At 36.0% G+C, this 13,823-nt stretch overlaps 1 long non-coding RNA gene across 1 annotated transcript; it reads right to left on the reverse strand.

The window, feature by feature from the left end:
- Positions 1 to 927: 927 nt before the first annotated feature.
- Positions 928 to 12,199, reverse strand: LOC140500929 (uncharacterized). The gene is made up of 3 exons (XR_011965975.1): positions 12,081 to 12,199; positions 11,367 to 11,440; positions 928 to 1,601 (listed from the first exon to the last, which is right to left on the reverse strand). It is a non-coding gene; the product is annotated as an uncharacterized lncRNA (long non-coding RNA).
- Between the last annotated feature and the right edge of the window lie 1,624 nt (positions 12,200 to 13,823).

Raw genomic sequence — 13,823 nt, forward strand, 5'->3', positions numbered from 1 at the left:
TTTAAAAATTGGGACTTTAGAAAAAGGGAAAGATTCTTAATCTCCCCAAGTCATAGGTTATTAATAATAATTCCCCTATTCTCCATTTGATTCTATTGACAGGTGTAGCCTCCTCAGTGAATCACTAACTGATATGACAAACACTTTATCAAGGGTTTCTAACTATGGGACTTAAGAGGGGAGACAATGTGAGGAGAAAAGGGAAAGATGGACAGGCCTTTTGACAAATGCAGAGGGGGCAATCCCCTTTGATAAGTAGACCTTACAGATAAAAGGTGCAAAGGGGAAAAGTACAAAAGTAAAATAAAAGTCTCATCCCTCTGGTTCTTTGAAAACACCTGATATAGCTCTCTGGTTCAGGTGAGGTCTCAGAACAGTTCTTCTCTGGATGAGGTCACTTGTAGAAATTCTTTTCTCTGATAAAAATTTCCTACAAAATTGTTCTTAACATGATTTTAAATTTACTTTGCCAATAACTAGGTCAATAACGAAAGTTAGCCCAAAACTTTTGTCTCTATTATTAGAAAATCAAATTTGGTACCTTTTAGGCCAGGGAATTTCTAGTTTTAGGTTGGCCAATTGTCACATTGATATATATATAGGGAACTCAGATATAAAGAGAAAATAGAACCCAATTTTTATAGTTGGCATTATTCATTCCCACATTAGGAGGATGAAATTCTGGTAAGGAATTAATAACAGAACATTTTAAAATAAGAAAATGGATTCTAATACAAAAATGATTTCATTTAAAAGTTGCCAGACTAACAAATTATAAAAAGCTGTTCTGGGATGGGATATATAAATACATTGAGTAGTCAATTTCAAAACAGTGCATATCAAGCAATTTATAATCAAACATTTTCAACTTCTAGTCATGTTCAAATGAATGACTCCTAAAAAAGTGAATGTCTCTTTAAGGCATTTACCAGATAGACCACAAGCCTTTCTTTTCCTAAGATAACTAATTGATTGATATTCCTTTCCTTAACAAAAAACTGAGACAGTTATGATATTCACTAAATAACAGAATCAAATCCTGGTTTCACAAATCTTTGCATCATTTGCCTAATTATCCCCATATCATTGTGAGAAATTAAAGGACCTTAACTTAGACAGGAATATATAAGTAACAGATGCTGAGTCTAAATAATCAGTTAGTTATTTGGAATATAGAAAGGACTTAAAATCCAGACTAAATAGCTCAAATCATAAACCTGAATTTTATCATAGTAACTCAGATATCTCCAGTATTAGCCTATAAGATAAAGATTTAATAATGTGTTCATATTGAAATTTGCAATAAAAGAATGGAGACACGGAAAAGTGTTCCCTTATATTGAAGGCAATTCCAGACAAAAGTAATATAGGCAGCCAAATGAATTGAGCCTGGCTTAACATCAGCCAGGTGGGATATTTTCCATTTAAGAGGAAATGTCACATTGAGGAAATTGAGTCAAGTCAATACAATCTCAGCTCATGCCAAGAGTTGTTCTTCCAGACTTTCCCATGAGAACTCCACTTGTAGTTGATAGATGTAAACTCCATAGGGTTGCTGGCATCATCGATTCATTGGCTCAGTAGCATTCCTTGATAGTAACCTAGAATCAGATGTTGAATAATATCAGTTACAATCCCAAAAAGTCTTAAATACCAGGTTCCAATAATCAGAATTTCAGGTAGATTCAGCTTTCAAGAATCACATATCTTAGATAATAAGAATTTACTATCATCTCACATTGGTAATAGTGAGATTCACCACAGAAAAATCACAACTTATCTTGATATAACTAGTACTCATGATAAGTAGATACATTTTCATCCCTACATTCAACATTACACATATGGTTTTGTTTTAATATTGTTAACAGAATTTTACTAAACCAGTCTGTAATCTGGGAATGACGAAACAGAGTACACAAGAGACAAAGTTCCAATAATCAAGTAGCAGTTTAATTATAAGGACGAGATCTGCAAATCAAGAATTCTCCTGATCAGAATTCCACCTTGCTGTGGTGAAGGCAGAAATTACATATATAATCACAAGTAAGAAGGGAAGGGGGAAGGTGGATTACAATTTTTCCCAGGTCCTGAGTGGTTTCCCATACAACCCCATGAGTCCATAGTACAGGTGTTCTGGATTCCTGTGAGAACAGTATTGTTTCAGGTCCTTGGGTGAGGGATCATTACTCAGTGGGTCACACAACCAGAGTTCTGTAATGGGAACAGGTTCTACAGTCTTTGATTTGCTTCACTTAAGGAACCTAGGCACAAGAATTCAGTCATTGTGAGTGCACTTCAAGGGTTTGATTGATCATTTCAAGCTCCTGACTTGCAAGCCAGAAGAGGCAGTTCTGAGAAATCTAAATTATTAGTATATTCATTGCATATATCATATTGATTAATATGAAAATCATAATTCCCTTCATAAGATGCTTAATAATAAATATCAAAGACTTGGGATGGGTTGTGTAAATATTAATAATCTCAAATTGAATACAGAGAACAGATTATATGAAACATTGTCTATAGTAAAACAGGCTCAGTTATTAACCATGTTCAAATGGATGCAAATATAGACTACTGCTCTCAGAATCCCTTTAAACATGAGTAAAATCAGATTTCTCATTAAGATGACACAAGGTAGCTCATAAGTTACTACTCTTCACTAACATAATTAACTATACTGAAATCCTATTCCTTAAAACAAAAACAAAGGAGGTTCCTGACTTTAACCTCACAGCTTAATAAATTCATGTCTTTGTTTCACAAGCTTCCCTACCTTTGTCTAATTATACTCATTCATTCTGAAGGAACAAGATACTTCAGGACCTGAGTCTTATACATATGACAGGTTCAAGCACTAATTTAACTCTTGCTTAATCCATGAAATGACAACAAATTCAGATGAAAATAGAAAGATCTTCCCATTGCACCTTATTACAGTGATTCTGATGCTTTACTATTAATTTAATAACTAGTAGTTTCAGTACTGCAATGGCAAACTTCCATTGTTCTTGTACCCTGATAATAGAAATATGCTATGAAAGTTCCAAATAGTGACGTGGTTATAATTGAAGAAGCTTGAAGACTCCTTACTCTATTCCAATTAGTATCAAGCAATTTGATATGACTATAAGTTCTGTGTATTTGGACCCAGAATGGTGAGCTACAGATGGTAAGATTACTTATGTAATTACGGGAAGCTCACTGGAGACACTCAACCCTTGTCTTTCCTTGTCATAGGGACCAAACCCAGTGTGGTGGAGATGACTCAACTGCAGGGAAAGTCCCCCAAAATTATTTTGTGCCTACACATCATTCTCTTTTGTCCGTCATAAGTAGGTACCCATCTTGTGACCGTCTTAGGACTCCTAGTCAGTGGAGATATTCCTTGCTTTGCTTAACCCATGACTCTGTGGATATATTGTTTTGCTTATTTTAGCCTGTGCATCATATGTCAACCAATGAAATTATCCTATTCTTGAATGCTTATATATTAAAAATAAGGACTTGGTAGGAGGGGACATTCAGATCATGAGGAAGATCTGAGGTCCACTGTGTTAGAAGGACCATGGACCCTTTAATAAAGTGCCATTGACTCAGAGCTCTGCCTCAATTTCTCTTATTGTAGGTTGGATAATTTTTATTCCTACATAATACTGTCAAAACTAGTCTTCAAGGTCTATACCACTATAAGTAACCTAGTATATGGAACCAGGCAGACAGATTTCTTGTATGGGAAAATGAATGGAGAAGGGTTCAACCATAGTTTTCCCAAGAAAAACTCCCTGCATTATTTCTAGGGACAGATATTCACTAGGCTTAGATCTCAGATGTTGCTTCTATTGAGTTTCTAACTGCTGATGTTTTTCTGAAATCACCCATTTAAGGACAGTCCAAGAATACAACAAACCTAAGAATGAAACACCAAAAAGAATATTCAGGGTCCCAAAAAAGCTTTCTCTTCAAATAATAAAATCTCACTAATCACAGTAGGTCTGGGCACAATTATTATTAATACCATTAAACTATTTCAATGAATTGGCTTACAAATAAAATTTAGCAGGCCTTCTAAAAATCACACAAAAGTTTTCTCGAGGAGCTCACATGGGAAGACACCATTCAAACAATTATATATTAAGGCTAATCTCAGAAAAAAGGCACTAAAATTCAAGAGATCTATGAAAGACTTCTTGCAGAAGGTCGTACTTCAGCTGAGACTTGAAAGAAGCCAGGGAAACGAGGAGGCAGAGATTAGAAAGGAGAGACAATTTTTGTCTGGTACAAGTTGAAACAAGGAGGATAAACACTGGAAAAGGTAGGAAGGGGCTAGGTTATGAAAATTGAATTGAGACTTTCTATCAGGGCCAGGCTCTGTGCACATCCTTAAAAATGGTGGAGGACACAGAGTCAAGATGGCAGAGTAGTTGGAAGCAATTTAGGAATCTCTTTACCAAAATTGTTCCAAAATAGATCTAGAAAATACATCAGACCAAATCGTTGAAGAAAAAGATACAATGCATCATTTTACCAGCCTAGGCAAGCATAGAATAACAACAGAGAGGACTGTGGATGCTGGAATCAGGGTCTTTACAGGAGCATATTGTATGGAACATTCCATCACCCAGGGAAAGGCTGTGCACTAGGGCAAGAGGGCTGGACCTAAGTGAGGCATCAGCAAGCTCATATGGAGTTTAGTAACAAGTGCCAACTAGCAGCTTTATTACACATTACCCAACTAGAATTCTTGAAGGTATGAAGTTTTTTTTAAAGTTTAAAATGTTTTTATAAATAAAAGTATAAGAGGAAATATTTGGAGAAAAAATGAGAGCTATGGAAGAAAGAATTGGAGAGATATTGGAAGAAAGAATTGAATTTAACAGCTTGGCACAAGAGGTACAAAACTTTGCTTGAGCAACATGACTCCCTGAAAATTTGAATGGTTCAAATACAGGAATATGGAAAGCCAATGACTCCATGTGGAAATAAGAAATATTAAAACAAAGTCAAAATACTGAAGAAAAAATAAGAAAATATAAGATATCTTATAATAAAAAACAAATGACCTGGAAAATAAATCAAGGAGAAAAAAATCTAGAATCATTGGACTACCAGAAAGCATGACCCTCCAAAGAGGCTAGATATCATATTTTTAAAAAAATATTAAAAGAAAATAGAGGAACTGCTAGAGAAAACTTCCTTATCATAGGAAACAGTTCAAGTCTCATAGAACTAGAGGACAAAATTAAAATAGAACTCAACAGTCATCTCCTGAAAGAAACTCCCAAATAAAATTTCCAGGAGCATTAAAGTCAAAATCCAGAGCTTCTAAATCAAAGATAACTAATTGTAACCAGACATAAAGAAAAAATTCAAGTACTGAGGAACCAGTCAGGTTCACATATGATTTAGCAGCTACCACTATAAAGACAGCTTGGAATACAACATTTCAAAAGGCAATATAGGCCTAAAGAAAAGAACAACTTACTCAGTAAAATTTACTATAAATTTTATATGAGGCTGGTGGTGCTAGTGGTGCTGCTGGTGGTGGTGGTGGTGGAATGGATTCTTAATGAAATAAAGGATTTCCAAGACTTACTGACAAAAAGCTCTGAGTTGCATAGAAACTGTAAAGTTCAAACACAAGAGTTAAGAGAAAAATAAAAAGGCAAATGCAAATGAACAATCACAAGACTAAGGATAAACTGCTTATATTCTAATATGGGGAGTTGATACATGTATCCCTTCTTTTCATCAAGGTTCACAGAAAGAAACTAATTAGACAGAAGGCTTGGTAGAAGTTCTGTCGTATCTAGATCTTAAGAGAAGAATGGAAAGAGAGGGGAAAGAGCAATGCACTAGAGAGGGGGAAGGGAAAGGAAGGTTAGGGAAAATTGCCTCACATAATCAAAATATACAAGTAGAAGTCCATGCAAACAGAAGGGGAGAAGTGGTTGACACTTGAACTCTGACCTGGTTTAAGGAAGAAAAAATACAAGCAAATAGTTGGATACTGAAATGCATTTTACTCAACAGAGAAACAGGAAGGAAAGAGAAGGGGAAGGGTAGATAGTGGGGGAGTAGATAGATTAAGGGAGACAAAGAATGGGAATCTGAGGGGGGTACTTATTAACTGCTTAATGGATTAACAAGTTATTGTATATAAATGTAATAGAATACTATCAGTGTTGTAAGAAATGATGAAGGAAATGATTTCAAAGGAACCTGAAAAGACTTGTTTGAGCTGATATAGAGTGGAGTGAACAGACTAGGAGAACAATTTTTACACTAAATAACTTAGGAATGCTAATCATTGTAAGGGGACTATTGATGAAATATGCCACCTGCCTCCTGATGGAGAGGTAAAAGATTCAGAGTATAGAATGAAACATACATACATATATATGTACTAATGTATATATGTATGTATGTTTCCTTCTTTCCTTCCTTTCTTTCTTTCTCTTAGAATATACCATAAGATACACATAGAAAATACTTTTTCTCACTGGAGGCAAGATATATTAGTTCAACAGTGGGAAAGACTCCAATTTAAAATGAAGGGAAATTCCCCAAAGTTACTAGGATGGAAAGTTGGAAATCAAGAATAAGTTGAGTTATTGGTTTCCCTACATATCTGCCACTTTCCAAAGTCTTTTCTCTTTTTCCTCATATCTCTACCTCATGAAAATTTGGAACTATGTTGTTTGTCTCTCAAATAAAAGAATGAAAAATGTCTCTTCTCTCCAAAGCTCTCTACCCAACTTTTCCTTCATACAGGTACATGACATCTAGTTATCACTTTCCACCAATGAGGAGAGTCTTATGCAGATGGTCCAGGTTTGAAGTTCAGTTTATACACACAAATTCTCTTAGTTCTCGCAGTTCTGCTTATTTGAGAAGAGATTTGTGGTAGAAGTTGGCTCTGAACTGGGTACATGCTACGTTGACTTAAGCAATTTGGCTTTGATTCCTGGTCAAAAACCCTTGTTTTTCTTTAAATTATAGTCATTCAATAAACATTTGTTAGTAAAACTTAAAGTTATATTTATCTTAAACGTTTGCAAAGGCTTTACATGCATCATCTTTTCTGAGTCTCACAATAACCCATGAGGTAGATACAACAACCATTAACTGTCCTCATTTGAGAAATAAGGAAACTGAAGATCAGAAGAGTTAAATGACCTATTTATGGTCGCAATACTAGTGTCAGTTTGAGATTAGCACTCAGGTCTTCCTGATGCTAAGTCTAGCACTCTATCCATTATGACATACCTCTTTGTTAGAAGTAGCTGGCGGCACAGAGGTTGGTTGTGGTATATACGCTGGGCCCAGGGTCAGGAAGTCCTGAATTCATTTCTAGCATCAGATACTTAATGGATATGTGATCCTGGGCAAATCACAACCTCTGCCTCAGTTTCCTCAACTGTAAAATGGGAATAGTAATAGTATCCATTTTAAAGGGTCGTTGTGAGGATCAAATGAGTTAATATTTGCAAAAGTGCTTAGCACAATGCCTGGAATATAATAGCAGCTTCATAAATGCTGGTTCACTTAACTTATCCCTCCCTTTATTAAGTGTTTGCTAATTCTCACACTGTTAGACATTTTGACCAGGCAATCTAAATAGAAAACATGATCTATACTGTCAAAATGTTTTGCCTTATCTTCATTCCCTAACAGTAGAAATATGATGAAATATGAGATTTGGGATTTTTAAGTACTGCCCAAGGAGAAGAAAATTTATAAATCAGTGTTGTGAAAAGAAACTATTTACTCAGAGAAACTGACTATATTTCTGTTAAGACATTTAAAGTTTGCATTCTGATGGGACTGAGTTCAAGCAGAATCTGGATGAGAAAACCATTTTAACTGCAGTCTTCAAGCAGATGCTGGAATAGATGACTTCTCAGGTCCCTTTCAACTCTCAGAATAGATTTCCCTAGTTTCCTCTTGTTAGTTTTCTCAAAATATGCTTGTTAGTTTGGGATTTCTGACATAGTCATGGAAGGGTTTGCTCTTATTTTTTTCAATGGCCACTGATCTTTCCTGGTTTATCAATTTGGCCCTGAGTCGTGCTACCTGAAGTGTCTGGATCCTTGAAAATATGTCTGTTCTTTCCTCATTTGGTTGCCATAGTATGTTATTCCCAGGGCAAAAGGAAGAGGCAAGAAGAAGCTAATAATTTCTAAATGAGACTACACCTGCATGTACATGACTGAAGTATTTTCACATTTGGAGCACAAAGATGAGAAATACTGAAAAATGAAAGTTTATAGAGTATTTCACTCACAACAACCCAGTGAGGTTAATACTTTCTGTACTTCATAGATAAGAATACTGAAGCTTATACAGGTTAGGGGCATTGTCCATGGTCAGACAGGTTCATTTCCTCCACAAATTTTTTCTTTTTTTCTTTTAATTAATTAATTTTTAGTTCTTAACAGATACTTCCACAAGATTTTGAATTCCAAATTTTCTTCCCATCTCTCCCCTCCCCTTACCGCAAGACAGCATGCATTCTGATTTCCACTTCCCCCAACTCACACTCCCTTCTATCACACCCCTCCCTTCTCTTATCCCCATCCCTTCTATTTTCTTGTAGGGCAAGATAGATTTCTATACCCCATTACCTGTATATCTTATTTCCAAGTTGCATGTAAAAATAATTTTTAACATTCATTTTAAAAATTTGGAGTTCTAACTACTCTCCCTTCCTCCTTCCCCACCTATCTCCACTGAGAAGGAAAGTAATTCAACGTAAGCTATACATGTGTAGTTATACAAAATACTTCCATAACAGTCATATTGTGAAAGACTAAATATATTTCCCTCCATCCTATCCTGCTCCCCATTTATTCTATTCTCTCTTTTGACACTATCCCTCCTCAAAATTATTTACTCCTCCCATTTGCCTTCCCTTCTGTCATCTCTCCACCCACCACTTATTCTCTTCCCCCCTACTTCCCTGTACTGTACAATAGATTTTCATACCAAATTGAATGTGCATGTTATTCCCTCCTTAAGCCAGATGCGATGAGAGTAAGGTTCACTCCTTCCCTCTCACCTTCCCCCTCTTCCTCTCCATTGAAAAAGCTTTTTATTGACTCTTTTATGTGAGATTATTTGCCCCATTCCATTTCTCCCTTTCTCCTCCCAATATATTCCTCTCTCACCCTTTAATTTTCTTTTTTTTTAGATATCATCCCTGCATATTCAACTCACTCTGTGCCCTCTGTCTATATGCATATAATCCCTCCAACTGCCTTAAAACTGAGGAAAGTTTCAAGAGTTACAAATGTGATCTTTCCATGTAGGAATGTAAACAGTTCAACTTTAATAAATCCCTTATGATTTCTCTTTCCTGTTTATCTTTTCATGCTTCTCTTGATTCTTGTGTTTGAAAGTCAAATTTTCTATTCAGTTCTGGTCATTTCAACAAGGATGCTTGAAAGTCCTCTATTTCATTGAATGACCATATTTTCCCCTAAAGTATTATACTCAGTTTTGTTGGGTAGGTAATTCTTGGTTTTAATCCTAGCTCCTTTGACCTCTAGAATATCATATCCCAAGCCCTGTGATTTTTTAATGTAGAAGCTGCTAGATCTTGTGTTATCCTGATTATTTTCCACAATACTCAAATTGTCTCTTTCTGGCTGTTTGCAATATTTTCTCCTTGATCTGGGAACTCTGGAATTGGGCTACAATATTCCTGGCAGTTTTCCTTTTGGGATCTCTTTCAGTAGGTTATCAGTGAATTCTTTCAATATCTATTTTACCCTCTGGTTCTACCATATCCAGGCTGTTTTTCTTGATAATTTCTTGAAAGATGATGTCTAGGCTATTTTTTCAAATAGCTTTCAGGTAGTCCAATAACTTTTAAATTGTCTCTCCTGGATCTGTTTTCCAGGTCAGTTGTTTTTCCAATGAGATATTTCACAATTTCTGCTGTTTTTTCATTTCTTTGGCTTTGTTTTATAATTTCTTGATTTTTCATAAAGTCATTAGCTTTCATCTGCTCCATTCTAATCTTTAAGGACATATTTTCTTTAGTGAGCTTTTGGACATCCTTTTCCATCTGGCCAGTTCTGCCTTTTTAGGGCATTCTTGTCCTCTTTGACTTTTTGGATCTTTTTTGCCATTTGGCTTAGTCTATTTTTTAAAGCATTATTTTCTTCAGCATTTTTTGGGTCTCCTTTACCAAACAGTTGACTTGTTTTCCATGATTTTCTTGAATCTCTCTCCTTTCTCCTCCCAATTTTTGCTCTATGTCTCTTACTTGATTTTAAAAATTCTTTTTGAGCTCTTCCACGACCTGAGACCAATTAATATTTTTCTTGGAGTCTTTGGATCTAGGGGCTTTGAATTTGTTGTCTTTTTTTTTTTTTTTTGCATATTTTGGTCTTTCTTGTCACCAAAATAAGATTCTATAGTCTGATTCTTTTTCCAGTTTTTGCTTATTTTCCTAGCTATTTACTTGACTTTTAAGTTCTTTGTTAAGGCAATTTTCTGCTTCATGTAGGGGTGGGGAGGTATACTCTCAGCTGCTCGATCCCTCCACAATCTGTGGGCCTAGAGCTCCAGAAGCAGTTGCTGCCACCTCCCCTGCTCCAAACTTTTTTCTAATAAGCAGAACTGAGAGGGCTCAGAAATGCAAGTCATTAGCAGTTTTCTCAGAAAAGTCTTTATTTGATACGTTCTTAATAATTGAAACATTATTTTTTATGCTACAAATGTCAGCATGAGGATTCAAATTGAGATGACCTGATCCCAGGTCCGCACATGTTATACATAACGATTTCAAAGGTGAATCCCAGGGAGAAAGAATCAAGGTTCATCAGAGACTTGTTATCATGATCACTACCATATGATACTCTAGAAAGAATAGGAACTCTGGAGTCAGAGGACCTGAGTTCAATTCCTAGCTTTGTCACTTTGCTAAGAGTGACCTTGGGCAAATTATTTAACCCCTGTAAGTCTCAAATTGTAAAATAGGGGATTCAAAGAGGCCTCTAAGATCTCTTTCCTCTCTATGTATGGGGTATGTTTATTCTTGTCAGTGCTCTGTGTTCCTGAAATGTGGAAATATGCCTTGGAATTTGATTGTCTCTACATAAGATTATGAATGTACCTCACACCATTTTCAAGTCAAAATATATTTTTTAAAGTTGGTAGTTATTAACTCTTCCTTTCAATGTTCTTTTTCATCTGCTACCCAGCAGCAGTGACCTTTTAGCATGCTATCTGTACATAGCAGCAAAAGAGAATCATAAGATAGTGGTTTTCATATCCTCATCTTAATGGCTACAGTCATACTAGACAACCTCATACAGAACTCAGTGATTCATTTTTTTTTCTAGGCTGACCTTGAGAAGCAGTCTAGAGGATTTCGGTGTAAGGTACTATCCATTTAATCCTTTTTCATATGAAGCAGTTTGTGCTGAAAAAGAGCAGAAAAAAAGAATTTAAGTGTAAAAGAAAAAAGTAAAATAAATCCATAAAGTCTGTAAAGATATTGATGAATATTTTGATGCCTCAAAGGATGAAAAGAATTTTGTTTTAATGAAATAGCTAAAATATATGTTTAAAGAAATACAGGTTTCAGATATGACTTGAGCATTTTTTGAGAGAAAGTGAATTGTGGCATAAATATAAACACTTGAATCTCCTTGTAAAAGATGTAGGATAATCAATTATTTGTACATGAATAATTTGATGGTTTAAAAGAGCAGAGAAAGAACTTTTATTTATTAAATACTGAAAAAATATAAGTACACAAACAGGCAGGTTCCTGTGTAGAATCAGATGTTGGTTTGTATTGAATCTTTACAGCTACAGTACACTAGAGTCCCTCAGTTCATTTGCATATACTATTTTATGTCAGAGTAAAATTTAAAAATGAGAAATCATAAATATTCGTAGGTTGAAATATGAATAATAAAATGTTATTTCTTAGGGGAAATCTGTTAAGTTTTTATCTTTTAAATAAAAAGTGAGTCACTGAGAGTTAGGAAGGTTTGATTTAAAATTTAGAAGTGTATGAGCGATAGGAAAAAGAGTCTGAGACTAAAGAATAGGACCCAAAGCAACTTCGTCAGAGTTGTTTGAAGAGATCAATAGCAGGAGCAGTCAGTTGAGTAGAATAACTGAAATTCTTGAGAATTCTTACCAGCCCAATGACCAGTCTCAAGTCTAGAGAACTACCACTATTACATATGAACAGTTTGATGCCTGAAACAAGAGGAAATGAATTTTGGTTAACAACAACTGCCAAAATATAGTGCAAAGAAATACAGTTTTCAGATAGTATGTGCATTATTCAAAAGAGTATATGCATTATTTACAAAAAAAGAAGGTGGGGGGAAATCACAACTCTCTCTGTGTGAAAGAAGATGGGTGAGATAACTTCATAGATGACACTAAGCCTGAATGGTAAATAAGAAAGTACAAAACAATTCCACTGGAGCTATTTAAAAAAGCAGATAGACTAATTTCAACTTGATAAGGCAAGAGCTAAGGGACCAGAAGAGTAGAGGAAGGCATGAGAGGCAGAGCATTCATCAAGAAAATATCCAGAAGATGCTCCCAAAGCCAAACTGAAGAGCTTGATTTCCCTGCAGGTGGTCTGGATGAACTTGAACCATCCAAAGAAAATGAAATCTAGTTTTTTAATGGAGCTTCATGGTTTATAACATATTTGAACTTAAAAGTCCTTTTCTAATCAGCTTTTCCCAAAGCACCTCCATCCAGCTAAGTATGTATATTGTCCAGTTACCTCATTCAATGCCCAAATCATGGAAGAATTAGGTCTCAGCACTGCTGGTGTGTGCAAGCAAAATCACATATTCCTGTGCTTGCATGATTCTCTTCTTCCCTTTCTAGGGCATGCTCTGGAATTCAGACCCAAGAAAATTATCAGTCCCAGTTTAGGTTTTTAAAATATTAATGTTCCTAAAGAATGCTACTTATTGGAGCAGTCTGGGGCATGAAATTCTGGGCAGCAGCTGCGATTCCCAGGTTCCTCAACCCACAAACACCAGAGACAGCTTCAAAGGTCAGTGAGAAAGCTCTTTCACCTGGATGAGAAGGGAATAGGGTCCTGCCATAGCCCCAGTCCCAGGAGGCCCCAGCTGGCAGCAGTGTTCATTTTTGGAACCCTTGACCTAAAGACCCTGGGGGAATTGAGAGCAGATCTGGTTCTCAGCCCTGAGTGGTGGTCCTGGGGTGAGGAGGAGCACTGAATGATGGAATTGGTGGAGGCTCTGGTGCAGGAATTCTACTTGCAGATCCTGGGCAGAACAGAGTGTTTGTGGTTGCTCGCAGACAAGAGCACAGGCAGGAAAGGAGTAAACTCCTCTCCCTTGATTGTGCCACTTTGGAGGAACTGAGAACTTACAGGTCCCCAGAGTATACCGTCCTCTTGACAAGGGACTCAGAAGTCAAGTAACTGGCTGGAAAAATGCCCCAAAAAGGGGAAAAAATAAGACTATAGAAGGTTACTTTCTTGGTGAACAGATATTTTCTTCCATCCTTTCAGATGAGGAAGAACAATGTATACCATCAGAGGAAGACATCAAAGTCAAAGTTCTGCATCCCAAACCTCCAAAATAAATATGCGATGGTATCAGGCCATGGAAGAGCACAAAAAGGATTTTGAAAATCAAGTAAGAAAAATTTGGCAAGAGCAATGAGAGTGATGGAAGAAAATCATGAAAAGTGAGTCAACAGCTTGCTAAAGGAGACTCCAAAATGCTGAAGAAAATAATACCTTTAAAAATAGACTAGCTCAAATGGCAAAAAAAAGTCCAAAAAACCAATGAGGA

Source organism: Notamacropus eugenii, chromosome 4 (assembly GCF_028372415.1).
Source record: "Notamacropus eugenii isolate mMacEug1 chromosome 4, mMacEug1.pri_v2, whole genome shotgun sequence".
NCBI classification, from domain to species: domain Eukaryota; kingdom Metazoa; phylum Chordata; class Mammalia; order Diprotodontia; family Macropodidae; genus Notamacropus; species Notamacropus eugenii.